Here is a 19,334-nt window from a genome sequence, read left to right as displayed (position 1 = left end):
TATGCTGCCTCAGAAGTCTGTCCGAAATCAGTTTTGTGAGGTGCCTTCATGCACAAACACTGCCTTACAAGTCATTGCCTGATAAGGCAGCGTGGCATCAAGTCAGCTGCCTAGGTTTTCAGATGCAGCCAGGGCTTAAATAGGCAAAAATTTAACAAGATAATAACACACAAGTGGCAGTAATCAGAACATGATGAGTCTAGGAAATTGGTTATGGGAAATGTGCTTCAAGAAGCTTTAAAAGAGAAGGAAGCAGTGCTCTCTGGTGGTTATCATGGAGCACTCCAGCTGGTGGGTGTAAAGGCAGGAACACACCAAACCGACAGTTGGCTGTCAGGCAGTTTTCTCAGTGTGCTCTACACCGTCAGCTGAAGTTGGTCCTCGTTGGCTTTTTTTCGGCCGATTCGACATACTGAATCGGCGTCGGAGCTCGTCGGTCAGTCGGGCTATCTGATCATTCTGATTGGCTGTTCAGCTACTGCCACCTGCTGGTACGGAAAGGTATTTCATCTAACGCAAGCGCAGAACGGACGTGCTACTTGGCCGTCAGGTGTCGAGCGTTGGTTTGGTGTGTCAGGACAACTTTGGACCCAGACGCTGCCGACGTGAGCCAACCCCGCAGTCTGCTTTCGTCTGCACTAGTTCGTCGGCGTCGGCTTGGTGTGTTTCTGCCTTAACACATAGACTAACATTAAAAGTGGGTAGCCAGCTAAGATATATTGAAAAACCTATGCACTAATTTTTAGCAAATATTAAATGAATGCTTCTAGAACTTATTATAATCCGTTGTAACCCGATTTTTGAAGTATTAATACTTGGATATTCTAATGCATTGAATAACTAGCTAGAAACTACAATAAGGTTGTATTTCTATGATACAGGATTATGATTCTGCACCATTTTGCATGATTGAAGTGAAGTGGCATGTACTTGCTGTGATAGATTGATAACCATTTTAGCCATATCCTAACCACAACAGATAAAAATGAGAAAAGTGGAACTGTTTGGTCCCTCCGAGTGAGCCAAAATGCAATCATGCACCTAACACCAGTCTAATGTCACATGTCCCAATTAAATGAGCCAAAGAGACAAGAGACCAGGCCTTTCTCCACTCTCATTACCACTACATGTAGCTGTGGTAGAGAAGAAACCGTAACACTTTTTTTTTTTTTTTCTCCCCCCCACAAAAGCAAAGGAATGGCATTTAAAGGGCCTCCCTGGAAGACACCTGACAGTCAGTAATGGAGAATCAAGGCCTGTGCCATCAATGATGCTTAGGTTGGTAGGATGAGCTAGACATCAGTGAGGTGCATGTGTGCTGGATATGTGACAGAGATAAAGTTAAGAACTAAATTAAGAAGTGAGCAAGGAAGCGTGTGATGAAAAACATCAGTCATACTGGTGCAGTATATCAATATACAATTTCAAATGAGTGGTACCTGTCTTTGGAAAAAAAAGAGAAAGAGAAAAACGTTCCATGTTAATATGCTTAAGTGGTTTCTTTAAATTATTTACCCTAAGTATGAATAATAGTAATATGATGCTTGCCTCAGGAAACACCAGTAACGGCAAAAATCAGTAGTTTGGCCTTTAACTGTTGAATGTTTATATGTTCCCTATTTGGGGTCAGACCAAGGGTGCAAAAGCAATGAGTACTAGATAGACATAAGCTACAATCCTCTTCTCAAATCCTCTCTGATATAATGTCTTTCATGGTGTATGCTTTCTAGAAGACACCTGGACTAGAATAAAGTTTGGATGAAGAAGTTTCATTTACATCACTGTCTTTCAAGTAAACAGGCTTGTATTATCTTAGGCAAATAAAGATGTGTCGAGACTGTTAGAACTCACCTCAACTCAAGATGATGAAGGTGAAAGTGAAACATTTCAAAGTGAAGAAGTGTGCAGGGCTCTCAGTAGAAGTTGAGACAGACAGAAACAACACAGATTTCTGAGTCACTTTCCTTGTTGAAGAAATACAATAATTTACATTATGTTTCAGGTAGCAAAGTCTAGATTTTTGTAGTATTCAGTACAGACAGTGCTAGGTAGATTATTTACAAATTGTAGTTGGTTACTGATCCCAAATTACATGTCAAAAATTGTAGTTAGCAACGTAATCCATTACATTACACATTTAATGTAATATAATCTGACTACTTTTTGATTACTTTTAGATTCTTGTTGACCTAACTTTTTTTTTATCGCATTCATTTGAATAAGATAATATTGTACCACATTGATATAAAAATACAAAGAGAAAGAAAATGTATTTCATTCTTAGTTATCTACAACATGAAGTGCATTAATCCTAAAACAGGCAATGTGTACCACAAGATACATACTCTTTAGTGTGTTGTTTGGGGCATAAGAATGATTTTTTTCATCAAATCCTTTTATAATTTATCATAGCCTGGTCTGTCTTGAGTATGCTGGTCACATTATTTGTTTCAAGTTTTCTGTGATCAATTAGTCAGCCTGTCCTAAATCCAACATGGGTGCCATTGGTGCAGGACATTAAGATTTTGTGATAAGTAAATATATATTAATCTTACTTTGTTTTAGAAAAAAAAAATGCAAAACAACAGCTAATATTAATTGTGAACATTGTCTTAAGATGTTGAAAAAGAAAATTAAGGGGTGATGAGTGAGGGGTCGGTTGTGGGTGGTGGGAGGGCCAGTAGAAATCTCGTTCCAGGAAGGGGGCCCCTAGGGAAGATCCTTATAGGCCCTCCAGGCGTCTGGGCCCACTGTACACAGTCCCCCTTCTCAATCTATGTATTTTGAGTGCAAATGTTAATATTTACCCGTAAAAGTGATATTAATATGTTTAGTTGACTACATCTTTGCATTTTTAACTAGATATTTTCTTGCAGAGTTTCACAAAGCTCATTTTATGGTAGAACAGGGGTGTCCAACTCTGTGCCTGGAGGGCTACTGTCCTGCAGAGTTTAGCTCCAACCCTGATTGAACACACCTGAAAAAATCTTAACGCAATATATAATTTTCTAATAATAAAGTAATTCTGAAGACTTTGGTAAGATTTTTTCAGGTGTGCTCGATCAGGGTTGGAGCTAAATTCTACCAGAAAGACTCGGAAAGCAAAGAAACATTTGAATATGATTTATTAAACAGTTTGTATGTAAATATCAAAGATAAATGATTAAGTTCTTTGGTGTAGGGCCTATCCATAGTACAATCTGGAGGGTAGCAGACGTTTGCAGATCCTGCCTTAAGATGAAGGCAGGGGCGGAGCCTACACCCCGATGTATGGACAGGGGCCAACCTGGTGGTGGTGGGGAGGAGGAGGTGAATGCCGGCGTAGGCATCTGTGAACATAATAGTGTGTGGGAACGGAACTTATATACTCAGGTGACGTGTAATGATTGGCTAGATAATGAGAAATGACGTGCATTAGAGTCTTCCGGGTAGAACTTCCGCTAAAAGCTCCCATCTCTGCAGGACAGTAGCCCTCCAGGCACAGGGTTGGACAACCCTGTTCTACCATAAAATGAGCTGTGGGAAACTCTGCAAGAAAATATCTAGTTAAAACTGCAAAGATGTAGTGAACTAAACATAATAATATCAGTTTTACGTGTAAACATTAACATTTGCACATTTTTTTTAAACTCAAAATGCATAGATTGAGAAGGGGGATTGTGTACAGTGGGCCCAGAGGCCTTGAGGGCCTATAAAGGTCTTCCCTAGGGACCCCGGTCCTGGAACGAGATTTCGACTGACCCTCCAACCACCCACAACCGACCCCTCACTCATCACCCTGGAATTCACAATAATGCAATGACCAGTACAGGGAGCCCAGTTTACTTTGAAACACCATTCATTGTCAATACTGTGGATAATCCCTTTTTTATACTCTAAACAGGCAATGCATCTCAGGAGATACAATTCATAAAATCCAAACTACATCAAATATTTCAAAAATTCCTTTTGATATGTTTTACTTAAGTCCAGATGATATAAAAAAATGACATGAAATGATTTTTTGCTGATCATTTTCCGGTCTTGCCTGTTTAAGGGTTAAATATTACATTACGTAAGGGATTCCACGACTGGGATTTGTGATGGAACTACAGAGGTTTGTGAGTTCAATGAAAAGCTAGTATGTAATTAAATCATAGAAAAAAAATAAAAAATAAAGAATTTTAAAATAAAAGACAATCAAAATAAAACACTTACTTAAAAAAAAGATGAAAAATATATATTACTTGTGTGACCATTAACCAATTATTTTTTAATATGATTATGTATCCCTAATCTAGTATTGAAACCACTTCTATGACATCAGTCATAGTCAAATTTCCTGTTCTCATCCAATCTAAGGCAAATGCCCATGTTAATACTGCTCCTCCCTTTGACAAGCATCTGACTTCCACAATAATCCAGGGTCATTAACACACAGCCCTTCATCTCAATGTTGTCTTCTACACACTGTGTTTCCTGGCCAATTAGGTCTGAAAAATAAGAAAAAAGACTTCAAAGGGTGAAACAGAACACTAAGGTACAATAAACAGGCCAGATACTGGAGCTGCAGGTGTCAATACAATGTTACTCACGGGTTCATTGAACGCTTAATTAGAGACAACAAATTACCTCCTGAATTATGAGAGCATACAGAAGCCTTTCTCTAATGTTCGTCCGTTGCACCCATCTCATTTACTGTCATGTGTTTTGTATGTAACATTGTAATACGAGTCTTGAAAAAAAACATATTTTCTTATTTTCTAAGTGAAAGTAGAAAGACCTTGATCTTGACCGAAGACCTTGAATAGCTTGTTCAGTTGCGTTTTATTATGGTTGGAGCACAACTCTATAGGAAAGTGGACCTTGAGGGCCAGGGTTGAGAAGCCCTGTTCTAAGGTAATTCAGTTCAACAAGTAAAACATGTTAAAAGTTGTCTGTCCTGGTAATGATTAGGAGTTCATTAAAACAGCAAGAGACTAGGATTTTGAGGAGGACCCTTATGTGAATAGAAGGAGGAAGTAAAGCTGCAACTTGAAGGCATTTAGAGTTTAGCTCCAGCCCTAATTAAATACACCTGAACCAGCTAATCAAGGTCTTCTGTCCCCTTTTTAAAAATAGCCAATAGCGTTTCATTTATATCACAGCACGGCCAGAGCCGTTAAACTCAGTAAAACCTCTGTTTCCTTTTAATATCTAACCGTTTATCCTCCTAATCTCCTCTATATCACTTTAAAATATAGCATTCTGTGCAGAATTTAAATGGGTCCGATACCTTTCGTGGTCTGAGCCGACTCGCAGATATGATCCGCTCTGTGCTCTCGTGTCCCTGGGCCATAGCAGACTGTGCTCACGCTGCGTCGGTTTACGTTATACTAACTTGAAAGCTGACTTCATTCGCGTCAATGGAAAACATATTTACACTGTCTGAATAGTTCCCTATCCTCTATATAGTGCACTATGTGCACTTTACCATGTAGAATCTAGTAAATGTGTGAACAAATGACCGATTTCAGCCACAGCTTCAGTGTCTGTTGATAGTGTAGGAGGGGGCGGGACTTCAGATTCTAGAGAGCATTTGATTGGACAGAAGATTTGATGAAAAGCTGAAGTGCGATGTGATGTCATGAAAATCCGTGATCCATTTTAGCGGAAGCGAGAGACTGTAAGTTTTGAATGATTATATCTCCTAAATGCGAATTTTGTCATTGTTTTGGAACACAGCTTATTCATAACATTATGGCTAACATATTCATACTAAGAGCTAAAAAAACTTAAATTTTGATTTCAGGGGGACTTTAAGTACACAGGGATTGTTAACAACACACAACACCTGGGTAACTCAATCAATGACTATGGCAACTGATTAGGCAAGGAGAGACAGTCACATAGAAAGCAATGAGGACTGAACCAAAACTAAACTAAAGTAAACTAAACAGTGCATAACCCTGACAGTAGCTCCCCCTCCCGGAAGGCGCGTCCTCGTAAAAAGGAAAAAAGTACAAAGGAAAAGGGGTGGGAGTGGCTCCTGGAGGACGTGGAGCTGGAGAGGGGCAAAACAAAACAAAAAGAGATAACAGTAACCGGTGGAGCCATGGTGTAGACCTGGGGCGAAGGCATGGGCTTGGCAGACTGGGCGGAGACGGAGCGGTCAAGGACAATGGCCGAACCGGAGGGAAGGAGGAGCCCGGTGAAGCCAGAGGGGCGGAGGATCAAGGCAAAGCCATTGATCCGGAAGTCCAAGGCAGAGCCAGAGCAAAGATGGAACAAGGTGATGTCAGAAGGACGAGGGAGCCCGGTGGAGCCTGAGGGATGACAGTCCATGGTGTAGCCAATGGAGCGTTGTGCCAAGGCGAAACTGCTGGGTCGGATGAGATCATCAACACAACACCTGGGTAACTCAATCAAAGACTATGGCAACTGATTAGGCAAGGAGAGACTGTCACACAGAAAGCAATGAGGACTAAACCAAATCTCATAAAGTAAACTAAACAGTGCATAACCCTGGACTGGGATCATCAATCTGGACATATCACTCTGAGGGACAGGTGGAACAGAACTTCTACTTGTCCCAACTTCTTGTTTTCCAAAAAGAGTTCCCAGTTTATTCAAGAATGTATTTGACCTGGGGCAGGATTTTAAAAAAATACAAGGTAAGATTTAAAACCAGCAATGGCAGTGACTGCATGGAATTTAAATATGGTTTGCAAAGATCCAGAAGTGAGAAGCAAAATTTGACATGATTACCAGATGGGCAAGATTGTACCTCTTTCATATAACAAGCCTATGGGGACGAAGGGGAAAATGAAAGCTGAAAAAAAAATGTGGTAGTGGTTTCCCGAGTGACATATCAACATAGAGGTTGACAACCCCAACCATTATAATTATAAAAATGAATAAAAATGTAGCATACAACCACAGACTCCCTTACTTGGTCATTTAGTCATCATTTAAAGCTGAAAATGGTCATGTAGTCTAAGTGGTGGTTGCTTAGACAAGCATCACTGTCACTATTGCTCATACTTTCAAACCCCCAACCCCAAGTATTATATTTCAGTGTAAACTTGTGAACCGTTTGTCCTACTGACGTGAATGATATCTCAAATCATACAGCCTCTCATGCTTGTATTCTTCTATGGGATCAGTGACTTATGATTTTCAGCTACTAGACAATAAAACAGGTGAGAGAGAGAATAAATTTAACATTTACGTTAAATGTATAAAGACTTTTTGTTCTTCTTCTTTTTTTTTTTTTTTTTTTTTTTTTGGAGTAAGCAACCACCTAGCAACACCTCAGCAACAACCCAGAACAGAATTATTTAAGTATATAAAACAATACTATTTTAGTATTTAGTAAAGATTAAACCATTTAAGCACAAATAAAAGAATGTCAATGTCAGTACACTGAGCTGTGGCTCATCCCACATAATTGAGTCATTATTGTATGTACTGATTATTTTTTTTTTTCTTTGTATGTTAATTTTCCTCATATACATATTTGCCTAAATATTCATGAGCTGTCAAACAATATGCAAGTGGATCCTGAAATAGCCCCAAATTAACAATTAAAGATTATTAAAAGTGAGGGGTGTCAATGAGCAATTAATTCAATGCGTTCATTTATGAGTAATTGGAGCAATTTTATTAGCAAATGAAGCCCTGCTAGAGGAATTGCCATCAGCCTACTGAAATTGCTGAAAAGTCACCCCATTCACAATGATAAACTGTTGAGACAAATCATATCATGAACCGCATTATGCAGGCGCAAACAAAGCCTAAACAAACCTCCCATGCAGCAGAAAACAGCAGAAAACTGTTAAAACAAATTAGGAAAAAGCTAATGACAAGCTCTTTCCACACATTCACATTTCATGCATGGTGCCCTTTTTGCCATAGTTATGCCAACATCTTTGAGATGCATTTACATAATCTGCAAAATTCACTTCACCTTTAAGGTGACACGTCTACAAGAGGCGCTATAAGCAATATAATATATATATATATATATATATATATATATATATATACAGATGCAGGTTTATTGAACAACCCAGAGTCATGACAAAAAAAATGTCTGTGGGTGGTAAATTTTTACTAAATTATATTGTGTTGCATGTATCACATTTCATAGCAGTTTCAAAGTGAAACATCCAGTGACTGGCAGTGAATAGTATGTTCAGTTTTCTCCAAAACAGTTAAATGTGGCTGTGGCAACATTTTATTATAATGGTTAATGCATATATCATGGCAGTTCATAAATAAAAGTCTGGCAAGTGGCGCTAATAGGTTAATGCTCTATTGCATTTGAAATTAGCGTGTCCCCTACACTAAACCTAACCAATAGTAATAAATAAATAAAGCAAATGTGACAGTAATAATAGTAATAGTAATAAATCAATAAAGCAAATGTGAGATAAAAATGTATTTGCTGAAGCAATAATCCCATTTTAGCTTGCTTCTTTGAACTCTTTTATCATGACTCGTACACAAGCTCTCCAACTCTGCACCAGGTGGGCTACCAAGCAAATTTACAACATCCATGTGATGCAAACATCAAAATGTATTAGTTAACAAATCATGCACTATGGTAAAAGTGTTTGCATCATGGCTTTTTTCAAAATTGCATATTGGTAAAGTAGTGCTGCCCATCCAAACAATTTGGATGTGCAAAAAACTGAGTTTGGATGTACAACAGACCTGGGGGCCTGATACACACAAAATGGGCATACGCAAATTTCGGGATTTATAAAAAATAAACTAGGCATAAATATCTGCGCACCGTATGGACACTGCAGACCAGGGGTCTCCAAACTCTGCAGGACAGTGGTCCTCCAGGAACGAGTTTGGAGATATCTGCTCTAGACCATGCGTACGCACTTTTTTACTGGTGTAAGCAAAGTCAGTGTCAGTGTGCATCCTCACAGTAAAAAAAGTCTATATTAATTGAAAAAGGTTTTTGGACCAATTCGATCTTATAAGAAAACAACTACTTTACCAGTTGGCAATTTGAATTTGTATGATTTTTTACAAAAGCATTAAGCATGAAGGTCCACCCCTAAACCTAACCCTCAGTGGTGTGTAAGCAGATTTTATAAAAACATGTGAATTAAATACAAATTCATACATATTCACCACAAATTTGTTAAAATGTAAAATAGCTACAAACTGTCATGAGAGTATGTTGTTTGTGCAACACATAATTCATAACTGTTGTTCATTGCATCTCTAGACACTCAAGAAAGTGTTGTTGTTTAGATACATTTTAAGTGCCCCAAAATAATGCAAAAAAAAAAAAAAAAAACTTCAAATGCCCCCCTATAGGGTCCCCCCATTTAATCTTGGCCTTTTTAACCTCTGCTGAAGACAGCTGTCTGTGTGAGTGTCCGGTATACAGTTCCTGCTTTTATTTGCATGACATTTATATCATTGACGTCATCTTAAGAAGTCAACAGATAACACTATTCTATTGTCACACACACTGTGTTTACTCCAAAGACTAGAGCAGTGGGGCATAAATAGCTAGTGAAAGACTCAGCAAAGCAAAGGTAATTAATGAGCTGTGCATATGTAGAGCTCCAACCGAAGTACACTATATATGCATGAGCTGCCAGCGAAATGCTATGGTGAATCATTTGAACTCAGTTCAGTGGTTACAAATGACTATACTATCCACTCTCGTCCTGGGCTATGGAAAACATCATCAGGCGTCTGTTATGAATCATGGGAAAGGTGTTTTACTTAAGTGGGTTTGTTGTCTTCTCTCTTCTGCATGTAAGAGTTTACAGATTGTATTTCATTGTGCAAGAGCATTGTGCAGTTTCTAACCTTTTTTATCAACAAAATGGAAAGAAGAGTACTACACTCTGCAGAATATTTCAAAATTCAACAGTTCAAAGCCATATGCACAATGAAATAAGGGAAATGATGCTGGGCACTTACATTTTCTTGATTTGTTTTTTTTTTTTTTTTTTTATAATGTAATCTGAGCTCTATCAACCTCTGTCCTGTCATCCGGTTCTGGTTTGTGGTGTGTGTATGTTCTAGTAAATCATATTTGTCTGGCTTGCACTGTAAATGTGGTAACCAGTATAATTGTTCAGGGTACATTTACAAAACAACGATGTACTAAAAACTGAAAACTATTTCATTTGTGTTTTTGAAAAGTTTCGCATACGGACGATAACATTGTCAAAATGATCCCTGTTGACAATATATGCTAGAACTTTTTATTTCTTAGTAACTAAAACCCACAGAGAGAAGGTAGAATTAATTCACATGCAATTGCTCTCTCACTAATGCATTCATATAAACGTAATCTTTACTGTGATACTGTATCTGTTTCTGATCCAGAACTAGCAGAAATCTGCCACATTTTTAAAATGCCGTGTCGTGAAAGACGCTGCAAAAGACGCAAAATACGAGCACAACAGTCATACATGTCTGTCTAGCACGTTTACATAGAAAGACAATGAAAAAGCGCATTGGAATGGAAAAGTGCGTTCTGTGTGAACAGCCCCTTATTTGTTTATTAATTGCGTCATCATTGACTAGTCGACTCAACTTTAATCACATAAATGTCAACTTTAAAAAAATCTGAAGTCATTCAACACCTATGACAGTAGCCATACCTTCTTTTCTGTGTTTACGGACATGGCGTAACACGCAAGAACAAATGGCATAAGCCTGATTTCCCCCCAAATACAACCTATGTACTACTCAAGGTAGCTCCATGTACCACAATGCAACACGATTGTGATGCCAATTATCCAAGACAAGAAGATGGACAAAAGTTAGCAAGCGAAGGGCATAAAAAGGGAAGAGCAATGCAGCCTTCCAACTAAGAAGCAGCTATTGAAGACCTTGATAGCTTGCTAAACTGTCTTTGATTACAGTTGGCACTAAACTCTGCAAGACATTGACCATGCAGGGTCAGATTTAAGTAACCCTACTGTAACCCGTCAGTATTTTTTGGGTCTGGTATTCACTACTGCATAATATTCAGTGTACTCTATGTAGGCAAATTGAAATTCCAGGTTCTGGCGGCCTCTGCTTTTCTGATTTTATAAAGACCATGGTGCACCTCGGAAAAAGGCTGCTGGCTACAGAACAATGGGGTATCTCAATGCTGGCTGCACAAAGAATACAAGAGGAGCGTTTCAGCGAGAAATGGGACTTTGTATAGGAGGTGTCTATGAGGATGATATTCATCCACTCCAAAGGGAGCACAGAAGCCAACTAGTGAATGACAGCCATTTCAAAAAGGACCCTACTGTGAAGAAAGAGCAATGAAGTCATGTGTGAGAGAAAGTGTTGGAATACATCAACAACAAACTGTGAGGGGTATGGCACTGTGTGGATGGCTGAGCGACTTTCGTTAGACCTTCATGCTGTTAGTGTTCCTCTTGTCTTTTCTTATTCGTTCGTAGGTGATGAAGCAAACACAGAAAATATTGCATTTCAAATGGTCATAATTCCCAAATGGACAGAGGTTTGACTTGGTCCAGCATGCTGTGCTGTAGTTTGGAAGGGACATTGCGCACACTCACACAACAGAGCAGATCGCAGCATCACAGGAAGTGAGCGGGACATGTTTCAGAGGCCTGGCTCTGTCCGTTTGTTCTTGAGTGTTTGATGTCTCAGAGTAAAGGACAGTGTGTGTGTGTGTGTGTAAGAGAGAAAGAGAGAGAGGGAAATGGTGTGTGACAGTGATTGGAGAGCTTGAGAAGGGAAAGAGCAAAAGGGAGACACAGGGGAGAGATGGGAAAAAGCACGGAAATCCAAGGTCTCTCTTTAATCATTATCACTCAGCTGTCAGTTAGAGTCCGGTCTGAGCTCGGCCCTGGACCGCCATACCTCAGCCCCATCTGCTCCCAATAAAACCCAACAAAAGCCTTAATTTGAATAAATGTCTAGTTCCTTCCCCTCATTTTATATGCTTTTGCTCATAAGAGACAGTGATATTGAGATGGCTTTGGAGGACAATGGTAAAAAACTTGAGTAAGCATGTGCATGTAACAGCAGAATCGCTCACTGCAGCTCTTCTGAATCTGTGGAATCAGTGCCACAGGAATCAAAGTTATATTTCGCTCCATTTGATTAAACTATTGCAAAAATATAATGTAGCTAGGGAAAGTTTGCCTACTGCTGCTGCTGAAAAAAAATAAAAATAAAATCTGTTGGACATGCTGGTACATACTGTATGTGATCCAAAATTATTTTTTTAGTACCTGTCAGTGATGGGTGACTTGATGAATACTGTATTTCTGGTCTGCCATTTCATAATTTAAGGACATTGTGTTATTTTTTTCTCTACTTCATAACACTGCGTTAAAAATACTTTTGAATGTGTTTGTTAGAAGTCAGACTTGCAAAGATTGAAAGTGACACATGCATAACCATACTTGATTTAAAGGTAATTTAGAAAGAGTTGTAGCCTATTATGTTATTGAGGTAACACTTTAGAATATACACACCGATCAGGCATAACATTATGACCACCATCCTAATATTGTGTTGGTCCCCCTTTTGCTGCCAAAACAGCCCTGACCCATCGAGGAATGGACTCCACTAGATCCCTGAAGGTGTGCTGTGGTATCTGGCACCAAGATGTTAGCAGCAGATCCTTTAAGTCCTGTAAGTTACGAGGTGGGGCCTCCATAGATCGGACTTGTTTGTTCAGCACATCCCACAGATGCTCAATTGGATTAAGATCTGGGAAATTTGGAGGCCAAGTCAACACCTCAAACTCGTTGTTGTGCTCCCCAAACCATTCCTGAACCAGTTTTGCTTTGTGGCAGGGCACATTATCCTGCTGAAAGAATACCGCTTCCATGAAAGGGTATACATGGTCTGCAACAATGCTTAGGTAGGTGGTACGTGTCAAATTAACATCCATCAACATGGCAGGACCCAAGGTTTCCCAGCAGAACATTGCCCAAAGCAACACACTGCCTCTGCCAGCTTGCCTTCTTCCCATAGTGCATCCTGGTGCCATGTGTTTCCCAGGTAAGCGACGCACACGCACCCGGCCATCCATGTGATGTAAAAGAAAACATGATTCATCAGACCAGGCCACCTTCTTCCATTGCTCAGTGGTCCAGTTCTGATGCTTATGTGCCTTATTTGGCCCTTGTCAAACTCGCTCAAATCCTTACGCTTGCCCATTTTTCCGGCTTCTAACACATCAACTTTGAGGACAAAATATTCACTTGCTGCCTAATATATCCCACCCACTAGCAGGTGACATGATGAAGAGATAATCAGTGTTATTCACTTCACCTGTCAGAGGTCATGATATATATACAGAGCTCTGCGTAAATGAGTACACCCCCTTTGAAAAGTAACATTTTAGACAATATCTCAATGAACACAAAAACAATTTCCAAAATGTTCACAAGACTAAGTTTAATATAACATCTGTTTAATTTATAACATGAAAGTAAGGTTAATAACATAATTAAGATCACACATTTTTCAGTTTTACTCAAATTAGGGTGATGCAAAAATGAGTACACCCCACAACAAAAACTACTACATCTAGTACTTTGTATGGCTTTCATGATTTTTAATGACAGCACCAAGTCTTCTAGGCATGGAATGAACAAGTTGGCGACATTTTGCAACATCTATCTTTTTCCATTCTTCAAGAATGACCTCTTTCAGAGACTGGATGCTGGATGGAGAGTGATGCTCAACTTGTTTCTTCAGAATTCCCCATAGGTGTTCGACTGGGTTCAGATCAGGAGCCAATTAATCATTTTCACCCTGTTCTTCTTCAGAAATCCAACAGTGGCCTTAGATGTGTGTTTAGGATCACTGTCGTGTTGGAAAAGTGCACAACGACCAAGGGCATGGAGTGATGGTAGCATCTTCTCTTTCAGTACAGAGCAGTACATCTGTGAATTCATGATGCCATCAATGAAATGCAGCTCCCCGACACCAGCAGCACTCATGCAGCCCCACATAAGGACACTGCCACCACCATGTTTCACTGTAGGCACCATGCATTTTTTTTTTTGTATTCCTCACCTTTGTGATGCCATACGGTTTTGAAGCTATCAGCTCCAAAAAACATTTATCGTGGTCTCATCACTCCAGAGCATTGAGTCCCATTAGTCTTCATCTTTGTCAGCATGGGCCCTGGCAAACTCTAGGCGGGCTTTTTTGTGCCTGGGCTTTAGAAGAGGCTTCTTTCATGGATGGCACCCATGCATACCATTCCTCTGCAGTGTACGCCGTATTGTGTCGTGGGAAATAGTCACCCCAGTTTGGCTTTCTACTTCTTTAGATAACTGCAGTGAACTTGCAGTGAAGTGAAGATGCCGAATTTCTTCAACCCTTCTCATCAGAATACGCTCCTGTCGAGGTGTTAACGAGCTGGATGAGCTGGATGTCTCTATGAGATGGCTGCAGTTCCATCTTTTTCAAATTTTTGTACCACTTCTGCTACAGTATTCTGACTGATAAGTAAAGCTTTGCTGATCTTCTTGTAGTCTTCACCTTTCTGGTGTAAAGAAATGATTTTCTTTCTGAGGTCTTGTGACATTTCTCTTCCATGTGGTGCCATTGCTGACAGCATGAAATGGGAAGGGGTTTTAACACCCTTTTATAGTCAACTGTCTGCTGGACACCTGTGTGATGAATACTTAGATTCATCTGTCGTTAAATTCTTGTTAAATTAGAAATTTGTAATCTAAAATTTAGCTTTGCTCCAGAGACTTTCAGTGGGGTGTAGTCATTTTTGCATCACCCTAATTTGAGTAAAACTGAAAATGTTGTTCTCTAAGTTATATTATTAACCTTACTTTCATGTTATAAGTTAAACAGATGTTACATAAAACTTAGTCTTGTCAACATTTGGAAAGTTTTTTTTGTGTTCATTAAGATATTGTTTAAAATGCCCTTCACCAGGTTCCCGCCCTTCACCAGGTTCCCGACTGGAGTGGGTGTGAGAGAGAGGAGGGGTGCTGAAACAACCAGGTCTGGCGGCGTGTGATGAGGCACACCTCAAGATAATGAAGCCTCGTCACCGCTGCTGTTAAATTCTGAGCGCGCCTCTCCTTGGGAGACTGGTCTCTTTCCCCCGTGCATACACACTGGTGTCCTCTTGGGTCCAGGAAAGGAGGGCGGAGGGACCATCATAGATGTGAGGACAGGTTAGGACGCCGGGCCGCTATTCCCCTCGGTTGTCATGGCTTAAAGAGGACGAGCCGCTGTGCCGAAGCCGCCGCCCCTCGCGCCTTGGACCGAAGAGAGAGAGAGAGAAGCTCGTGCGGCCGCCGGACCCCGTCCCTTACCTGGACCCATCCTATCTGCTCACTACCCTTCCTTCACGTTTCCCTGGCATGACGAGGACACCAGGTCCCCTGTTTATTTTTGAAAGTTTTCTGTTTATTTCTGTTAAATAAAAGCCTCTCCGAGGCCTGACGTCACATCCACTGTGTCTGTCGTTTGCTCCTCCTATATATATATATATATATACACACACACACACAGTATACATATATTAAAATATATGTCAAAATTAGTGCGTTAATGTGTGCGATAATTTTTTTTTTTTTTCAGTTTAATCGCATTAAAAATATTGAAGCCAATTAACGTAGCATCCGTTATAATGGCTAGCGTTACATTATATGATCATGCTCTTATTCACTCAAATGCTTTTAAACCATTCAAGTGCCACAAGACAAACGAGAATGCACTGTCTGTGAATGTTGGGTCTGTGTGACACACTCAAGACTCGAGTGCACAGAAAGACCCATGCCAGTATCGAGTTCTCTTTTACACTTGAACAGTAACACACAGAATTATGCCAAAATGCCCGTATTGTCGAGTATCCGCATAAAAAGCAGTCTTAAATGAGTTAAATAACGTCTTAAATGAGCTTAAAGAGTTGTGAGAAAATGAGATGCTTGTCAAATCCGCATCATGTTTGGCAGCGACAGGTCTTAAGGAACGTAGATGAGTCAGATATGTATGTATATATATATATATATATATATATATATATAATTTCTCTACACATTGTACACTCTACAATTAATCATACCCTTTTATTCAATACTTTTTGCAACCTCCTTTTCCCAAGATAACAGCTCTGAGTCTTCACCTAATGCCTGATAAGTTTGGAGAGCACCTAATAAGAGATCAGAGCCCAGAACAGAACCATACCACCAATACAAACTCTATGCATTATCAATCATATTTAACAATAGTGGTCCTGACAGAAATGAAAATATTCTCAAATTGAGACTTGGTAACCACAGGTAAAACCATACATGGCTACTCACTACCACTGTCAAATGATATTATATTATGATATGTTATATAGGCCTATAAAAAATGCCTAAACACAAGTAAAAACTACAACCTACACAAAGACATGAATTACATATTCCCCTACCCACCTAATAATAATGCAATTTAAATGGCTATAACATAGTTTTCAATATAAATATTCCACATTTCCACAAACCATGGTAAATTACTACAGTTTATTCATGGTAAATTTTGTAAGGGTGGTGATTTTGGGATTTAAATGTCTTCTATCTTCATTCATGGCATGTTTCTCCTGTTTTCCTCATCAGTCTTGTTGGGGATGTTGAGGCTGTTTCATCCAATTTAAAACTAGTTTAATCATCGAGTGATTTGTAGATTGTAACCGAGTGGTGTGTGTCGAATTGAATCGCTTCTCACTAGATGTCGCAACGCTGTTTAATAATGGTAAATGGGAATAAATGCAGCTCCTTTAAGCTTTTGTTCCATTATTCACTGGGCCGTGCTGCGCAGTTCAAAGTAAAGTAGTGAAACACATGAAAACAGCGCTATTTGTTCTGTATTTGTTGTTACTGACCGAGAAACAACTTCAGATGATTCAGTGACAGAGCGGTCTGAACAAATACAAACCGTTTCAGATCGTTATGGAAGCGCGTTTGGCCAATTCACGGGAAAGAAAGAATCAAGAAAAAAGAATGATTAATTCACGAATGATAGGTATTCACGAATGATAGGTATTGCTGGTTCAGTCGACAGAAATACGTGGCACATAATAACTGCTGAAATATTCGCACATAAAATGTTTCTCAGGTCAGTCGGAGGAGCATACATGGTACGAACAATATGTATATAGCCGTAGAGCTGCAGGCGCCACTGCTGCCATGTATCTAACCAAATTTAGCCACACCGCCAGGAAAAGAGGAGGAGGGAGGTTGGGGTGCCCTCGGGCCGGATGAAGATGATTGACGGGCCGGATTTGGCCTGCAGGCCGCCAGTTGATGAGCCCTGCTCTAGAATGAGTTTATTTTATATCTTTGTAGGTCATTTAGGTCACTTAATGTATGTTGGACATGAGGCAAGTGTTCACAGGTTTGTGTGTCATTCTCATTTCATTGGGATGTCCACCCATGTAGTTTGGTTCCTTGTAATTTTCTTCTACTTCACTGCTAATGTTTTTTGATCAAAGCCTCAAAGAAATTACATTTCTGAATCTGTGTTCCATTTACTAGTACTCCATTCTAAAGTTCAGACCAGAGCAGCTGCTCTGAATGGAGTTCTAGCATTTCTTGCTCTCTCATTGCCACTATTTCATGGATGTGAAGTAAAATCAAGGCTTGTAAAGCAGTCATCTGAGCCAGTTCTTCATGTTCTGCACCTGTGTGGAGCCCTTAGAGGTCAATCTACAAACCCACTACAACAGTCTCTGCTTAAAGGCTTCAAGAGCACACTCAGTGCTCATAGAGAATGAACATGTTGTCCTAAATGCACTGCTTTTCTCAGTGTATTAAGGTGAATCTTATGAAACTTGTCTTCTGTCCCATTAATTTAATCATAATATGATTTAATCATAATTTAATCATTAATCATTATTTACTTCAGCATATAGAGAGATGCTCGATTTGCACTGTCTTTCCCTCGTGTGCATCCTGCAGCAGTCAGCAGCTCTTTACATCTTGATGGGTTTAGTTTGAGCACTTGATATATAGCTTACATGGCTTAATGGACTGAAATTAGAGGAACAAATTCAGTATGCATCTTACTGATGACCCCTTGCATTATACTGCATCTGTCAGTGTGAGAGAATGTGAATTACAGTACAGTGTTTTCTACATTTTTGAAATTGCAGGGTACAGTGTTTATTATAAGGGGATAGAATCCGCAGCTCAATGCTTACTACATACTACTCATGAATACTTTTAAATAACCTACTCTTTTACTCTTACTCAAGTGTTTTTTTGGACAACTACTTTTACTCCACTCACACTACATTTTTTTAGAAAGTACTGGCACTTTTAATTAAGCTTTTTTTTTTTTTTTTTTTTTTTTTTTTAGTACTCTTTCCACCCCTGACTGTACCACAGTTATTATTTAATGAGTGACACTTTACTGGTATCATGGTATCATGAACTAAGAATAAACAATCCCATAAATTAATTTTAGTTAATGTTAATAATACATAATATACAATAATAATGCTAATGTATAAATTATCATTTGTTAGTATATTTATAAATTAACCAATTTAAATTAGTAATTGTTTTTTTTTTCTTCATTGTTAGTACATTATTGTTAACATTGTAAAGTTTGATCAATTAATGCGATATGAATATTAATAATTAACAACAAAAGTAAATACATTATGCTAACACTTTAAAGATAAATAATACTTCTACAGCATTTATTAATCTTAGTTAAAGTTAATTTCTACATTTACTAATACATACTTTAAATCAGAATTGTATCTGTTAACATTGGTTAATGCAAATGAAACAATGAACAACTGTATTTTTAGTGACTAACATTAACAAAGGTTAATAAAAGCTTGTAAAAACATATTGTTCATTGTTAGTATTGTTAACAAATAGACCTTATTGTAAGGTGTTACCAACATTATAGTTAATAAATAAACAAAATCTACACAAACAAAATCCTTAATGTCATCATAATGTCAAGTAACTAGTCAGTATTTATACACTGCTCACGAACATTGTGACACCATTTGATCACACTGTATAATTTTGTGCAACTGTAATGTAACTGTGTTGTTGATTGAGGCGTTCAGCTATTGTAAATATATAGCTGAAAATATGACCAGACAGCAATCATTCTCTCTGCCGACAGTTTAGCAGAGCTCAACTTTATGGAAATGAACAGCAAAGCCATGTTACTACAAACAAATAGCTACGAGACTCTAGGGGTCTCCAGCGATTTAATCGCTGTTAGTTTGGACGCAGCTTTAACCAATCACTAGTTATCTCATGGAATCATACCACAACAAATGCTCAGCATTATTTGTTCTAGAGAATGTAACCCGTAAGTTGTTCCCAAAAGCAGGATTTCCTGTTGCAGTCAATCACTTA

General features: G+C 38.9%; 1 protein-coding gene across 3 annotated transcripts in view; it reads right to left on the bottom strand.

Annotated features, from left to right (window-relative positions):
- Positions 1 to 19,334, bottom strand: part of grid1b (glutamate receptor, ionotropic, delta 1b) — a 451,695-nt gene that overhangs the window by 199,868 nt on the left and 232,493 nt on the right. The gene's annotated exons all lie outside the window — the stretch shown is intronic.

The sequence above is a fragment of the Ctenopharyngodon idella genome, chromosome 12 (assembly GCF_019924925.1).
Source record: "Ctenopharyngodon idella isolate HZGC_01 chromosome 12, HZGC01, whole genome shotgun sequence".
NCBI classification, from domain to species: domain Eukaryota; kingdom Metazoa; phylum Chordata; class Actinopteri; order Cypriniformes; family Xenocyprididae; genus Ctenopharyngodon; species Ctenopharyngodon idella.
This window is presented reverse-complemented; position numbering and strand designations above follow the sequence as displayed.